A 6,598-nucleotide genomic window follows, 5' to 3' on the forward strand; every position below is an offset into this window, starting at 1 on the left:
GAAAATATTTTTAAAAGAAACAAAGAAAAAAGGCTGGGAATCCATGGATAAACACAGTTGTTAGTTGGGAGAAGTCAGAATGGGAACGTCTACCTGCACCCTCCCTGAGCCCAAACTCCTGAGCTAGTAAGAGGGGAAAAGAGAAAGCTGGAGATTTGAAGAGAGAAGTGAGCAGGAAGAAACAGAGGTCATAAAGAGAGATCAAGGCAGCACAGACTTACCAGGAGCTCGAGAGAATGAGGCTCATCTGTGCAGTTGTGGGAGTATACTTCAGCCACAGTTGTTTCCTGGGGTGAAGAGCAGAGGGAGGCATGGGGCTGGATCTGAGCAAGGTTTTACCACACAGATGTTATGAGCAAAGGGATGTTATATGAAGTTTAGTGTGAGGGGTGTGTGTGTGTGTGTGTGTGTGTTTATGAGATGGTCCATGCAGACCTGCATTTGGATACCCACTATTCACATCACAAGCCCAGCATGATGTGTCTATATCCCCTGTCTCTATCTCTCCCCCAGGGCTTAACCCTAGTGCTAGCAAGCACCCTACCACTGAGCTACACTCCCAACCTCAAGCAGGTAAGTTTTAAACTTGAACCAAGGGATGCAAGCTGGGTAGGCAGGGAAGTAGACCTTATGGTGGGAAGAGAATGGGAAACTGGGGATTCTTTTTCCTGGGAAGACTGAAAAATGGTAGGGATTGGAGTAAGAGAGGAAGTCTGGGTAGACATGATTAGAATGAGCGAATATGAGTTACACAAAAGAGTTAGGGCGAGGGTATGGCTTTGACGTACCTATCTGAAGAGAGACTAGGGCAAAGATGATCAGGCATCCCTACCCGGATCTTGTGTCCTCAGTAAACACTTAGAGGAGAAGTGAGTCTGTACCTGTCTCCCCACAGGTACAGTGTTCTGAGTTTAACAAGGATCTTGTTAATATTATAGGCGTGCACTGAATCTTAAAACACAACCGATGAGGAAAAAGCCTTTTAATGAGGTGCTGGGACTCAGACTTTGTGCTATAAACTGCTAGCTTCTGCACCCTTCCCCTCGAACTTCCTTCCAAGACACTGAGGTCAAATTAATGGAACCCCTAGCTTGGAGAATCAAATCTTGCTTTTCATTATTCAGGACCAAGCACAGAATTCCACCACTGGTGGGGCCGGAGAAATAGCTTGTCCAGGAATCTGCTGCAGGGGCATGAGGACCTGAGCTCAGATCTTCAGCGTTCAAGTTTTTACTTGGTTATGATGTGCACGCCTGTTGTCCTCACCCAGGGAGGCAGAGATGAAAGGATCCCAGGGGCTCCCTGGCCCATCAGTCTAGCTGTATCTGGTATCTCTAGATGCAGTAAAAGACCCTGGCTCAATAGATAAGGAGAAAACACACACACACACACACACACACACACACACACACACACACACACAGAGTCCCATGGCACTGGACAGTGATTTCTGGAGGTGAGAGTTGAGGTGTTATGTTTTGTAGCCCATCTGACAAGTAGGACAGCAGCCAGTGTCTCAGCATTGACATCTCACAGCGGCCATGTTACATTGCAGTCATTTCAGAGCAGTAGACACTCTCCAAAAGGAAGACAATTGGGCTATTGTGTAAAAAAACTGCCTAAAAATGAAAGCTGTGCTTCTAGGGGGGGAGGGGAAATTCATGGAAGCCTTTGCACAGACACTTCAAAGATGTAACAAGAGCCGATTTTCACATTTGTTTTACATAAGTGGGATTCTGACTTTAACCTGAATTCCAGCAGGTTGCTAAATACTTAGGCTGTGAACTACCAAATACTGGGGGAAGCTGTTGTCAGTTCAAACCAGCTCTAGCGGCAAGCTTATCAAGAAAACACTGATAAATTCAGGGTGGGTGCCCCACTCTCGAAGAAACAGGGATGGAGATTGCTGCAATTAACATGAGGTTTTTATTGATCCAGTATACTGGGGTCATCTTGCATTCAGGCAAAGGCGACCCCCAGGAACAAAAGCACACACTTTTTATGTCTTCCCAGTACATAGGTTTACAGCATGAGTTGGTTATCTCTCATTAGTGGAGCCCATTGTTTTATGTTTCCATTGACCTCTGTGCCCCCAGGTGAGGAGGAGATACCGATTGCACTAGGAGGGGTGGGGGGAGATTCACCCCTTACTGGGGACCGGAACCAGGCATTACTCCCCGCAATTAGGGCATCTCCTGGGGACTGAAGTTTTCTCGGTAAACCCTTCTGAAGCTCTGTCTTTAGGCTTAATGGACACTCCTTGCTCCTTGGTATTTGTTTTTAATAATCTTTTTTTGTTTTTATTTATTTTGTGGTATTGGGATTGAATGTAGTACCTTAGGTAAGAATGGCTCTGAGAGTCTCTGACAGTACCTGACTAATACAGATGCAGAGGCTCACAGACATCCATTGAACTGAGTACAGGGTCTCCAATGAAGGAGTTAGAGAAAGGACCAAAGGAACTGAAGGGTTTGCAGCCCCTTAGAACAAACAACAATATGAACTAACTAGTACCCTCAGAGCTCCCAGGGACTCAACCACCAACCAAAGAGTACACATGGTGGGACTGATTGTTCTGGCAGCATGTGTATAGTAGAAGCTTGCAAAGTTGATCATCAGTGGGAAGAGAGGCCCTTGGTCCTGTGAAGGTTCTGTGCCCCAGTGTAGGAGAATGCCAGGGCCAATAAGTAGGAGAGGGTGGGGTGGCAAGCATGGGGAGGAGGGGGGAAACAACAAGGGTTTGTTCTTGTTGATCCTCAGCATTTTTATGAGGTATCCCTGTTTGCTCAATTCTTACAACACTTGGAGGATCGTGGACTGAGAGGATGAAAATAAACCAAGATTAATTAATTAATTAATTAATTAAAACAAGCCATGGCAAATGACATGCACTGCCTTACCCGGGAGTCTGAGGCTTAAAGTGTTCAATGAAATCTGATCCCAAAGAGAAGCTCTGTCAAGGAGAGGAAACAATGTCAGAAGTTAATCCTCTAACAAGAGCCCATTTCCTCTCTGCTTTCCCTGTCCAGAATTCTCCAGGGAGAAGAGGGGGAACATCCCTTCTCTCCTGTTTGTAAGTCACTTTTCCTGACTGAGTATGCCACCACCCTATGCAGAGTTAAGGACTCATTTTGAAAGTGTGAATTTTCAACAGAAATGTTCACAAAGCTTTTGTGTTGTTGTATAAAGACTGTCCGAGGGCCAGCAGGATGGCTCGGTGGCTAAAAGAGCTTGCCGTGAAAGCTTACAACCCGGAACCCACATGCAGATGGGAGGAGAGAACAGGCTCCCACAAGCTCATGGTGGTTTACTGGAGTCTGCACGTGCACTCGTACGCGCACACACGCAATAATGATAATAATGATGATAATAACACATACAATATATAAAGTTTTAAAATACCTAAATTTGTTTTTTTTTTCTTAAAAAAAAACAAATCTAGGTAAACCCCTTAAAAATATGCACTTGGAAATGTCCAATTGTGTATGGTGAAGTTGAGGCGAGGTGTTCCATAATATAATTTGTCACAGTGGCAGTTGGTTCTCTCCTTCCACCGTGTGAACATCACAGTTGACAGCAGTATATGGCACCTTCTTCATACAAGTGGTTTGGTCCTGTTCATTCTTGCTCAGACCTGAAGGACTAATTATAGCAACAGGGGTCTGTCTCTCCTGGTTTGTTGACTTTCTGGCTCTTTAAGGTCACTACAAGGGATATCAACTTTCGGGATGTGGCTTAGAAATGGTGTCTGTGAGGGCTGTTAAAGATGACTTCCTAGAAATCAAGAGCCCATTGCAGGTGTTCTAAGAGGTGAGCTTACTGTCTAGCACTTTGTATTACTACAGTGGGCACACTTCCAGGGCTTCATGTTATTCAGGAGAGTAGGAGCCTCCTTGTCTTCAAGTGTGTGTGCCTAATATGCAGCTTATTAACTATGAAGATTTACACATGGAGACTTAGTTATAAGCACAGTGTATGTGTTAAATGCACCAGCAACATAATATGCATTTCACTTTGAAAACATAATACATATATTTTAAATTATAACAAATTTGTCATGCATTAAGGAAAATTGCTATTTTCAATTCACAAGCAAGAGAATTCCTGCTTACAGCCATTCAAGGAAAAATTGAGCATGATCCATATGACATCTCTGTGGTTGCTATGAATTGCAGATATATGGTAAGTTTTGAGTTAATTCTTCTAGACATTGTAGTTATACGTAAGTGCGTATTCTTTGGAGACTTTGGGAATATGTTTTAAGAGGAAAAATCATAGAATCAGTTGATGAAAGACTATGAATAGCTGATCAACTGTATCTTTATTTCCTTGTACAAACCTTATAGAGTGGGAAAATGAAGACTGTCTCTCACTAAAGCCCAACTGTCATTTGGAATCCAGAGTTTTCAGGTTTCTCTCATCTCTGCTTCTTTTTCTTCCAGATTTTATTATTCTTTGCTTCTTTGTTTCTTAGACTCTTCTTCGAAATTCTACTGTTCAACATCCCCATTCTATGTCCATCCCCATCCCTCTCCCTCCTCCTTTCTCTCTCTATCTCCCCTTCCCTCTCTCTCTCTCTCTCTCTCTCTCTCTCTCTCTCTCTCTCTCTCTCTCTTCATTCGTCTATTACCTTCTACTGCATGTCCTTGGTGTTCCAAAGCAGGGCATCTGATGCAGGCTTGGTCAGCATACAGCAGTGATGTGTGTATCTGCACCCTAGAGTCAGATCTCCAATACCATCACTATGATTGACTAAGATGCTCTAGGCTCTGTTTTGCCTTGTGTCACATGGTACATATGTCTTAGAAGTCCCTCAGCATACTGTGGGAGCAAAGTTGATGGCAGTATAACTGTCAGAAGAATGTAGTCACCCCATGTGATGATGGATGAGTCACCTTTGAGTCTAAGAGTCCATGAGCGCTGATTTAAAATGAGATTCAACTAGCATGTATTTTATAATTGCTGTATCGTCTGTTTTCACAGACACATGTTCTTATTTATTTCTTGTAACAAACCAAGAAGCATTTTTCCATGGTTCATTGACTCTACAATGGCATTAATTACAACTGAACCACTACTTTATGTAACACTAAGACTGAAAGAATATTTCCAATTTAACTTTGTCAGAGTGTTCTTATCACTTGGCTTTTTGTCTTGTATATAACAAAGGAGCTTCTTGAAATACATAGGCTTATATTATTTCTCTGTGTAAGTTGAAAGGAAATTAATTCACTAAGAAATCTGAACATTCTTTACTTTTAGAGTCTGGCTCCTGACAATGACTTTTCTACTGTATTGTCCAAAGATGCCTGAGACTTTTTGCTTACTGTCGCAAAGCCTTCGAGGTCACTGCTGTCTCCGATCGTTTATGAATGCTTGGATACTAGGATATGCCTTTTATCCTGTCAAAAGTTGCAGAAAAATTTCCACACACTAACTAGAATCCCATCCCCTCCTTAAAATATTCTTAAATGGTCAGAGAGACCACAGCCCAATTGGTCCTTCTAGAATAACAATACATTTGCATATGTCTGAGCACAGAACAGAGGCTGTAAGATACCACCAACTGCCAAATGTGAAAATGGCAAAAGCCAGTCTTCAGACCAGTTAAAGCAGACACTACCTGTGTTCACATATGAGGCTCAGGTCATCTCACTGGATGCTCTGGGAGAGAAGTGGGAATGGAATTAATTTACTCAGCATTGATGTACTTCAGCATCTGAAACACTCTGTATGTTGTGGGGGTGGGGACCGTGTATAGCATGTGGTGATGCAGGTCAGAGATTTGGGTTTGGTGTTGTATTTTCTTTTGCTTTTAGTTTTCTATTGCTGTGATAAAACACTGTGAATAAAAGCAACTTGGGGATGAAAGGGTTTATTTCAGCTTATAGCGTTCATCATCCAGGGATGACAAGGAAGGAACTCAAGGCAGGAAACTGGGAGCTGACACAAAGCCACAGAGAAGTGCTGATTACTGGCTTCCTCATCGTGGCTTGTTCATTCTGCTTTCTTATACCATCCGGGACCACCAGCCCAGGTGTGCTACCTCCCTTTGTGGGATGAACACACCCACATTAATCAACAATTAAGAAAATTCAACCCAGATTTGCCTATAGGTTAACCAATTGGGGGCATTTTCTCAGTTGAGGTTCCCCTTTCCAAAACAGTTCTAGCTTACGTCAAGTTGACATAAAACTAGCCAGCATAACACAGTGTCTTCCTCAATCACTCTTCACTTAGATCTCAAGACAGAGTTATCTCACTAAACTAACTGAGTATCTCACTCATCAATTTGAGTAGACTAGCTGATCAAGAGAGCTGCAGGGATCCTCCCTTCCTTCCTTCCTTCCTTCCTTCTTTCCTTCCTTCCTCCCTCCTTTCCTTCCTTCCTTTTCTTCCTTCCTTCCTTCTTTACTTCCTCCTGCCCTCCCTTGCTTCCTTCTTTTCTTCCTTCCTTCTTCCTTTCTCCTTTACTTCCTTCTTCCTTTCTTCTTTTCTTCCTTCTTCCTTTCTCCTTTCTTTCCTTCTTCCTTTCTTCTTTTCTTCCTTCTTCCTTTCTTCTTTTCTTCCTTCCTTCCTTCCTTCCTTCTTTCCTTCT

The sequence above is a fragment of the Mastomys coucha genome, unplaced genomic scaffold (assembly GCF_008632895.1).
Source record: "Mastomys coucha isolate ucsf_1 unplaced genomic scaffold, UCSF_Mcou_1 pScaffold17, whole genome shotgun sequence".
Classification (NCBI taxonomy): domain Eukaryota; kingdom Metazoa; phylum Chordata; class Mammalia; order Rodentia; family Muridae; genus Mastomys; species Mastomys coucha.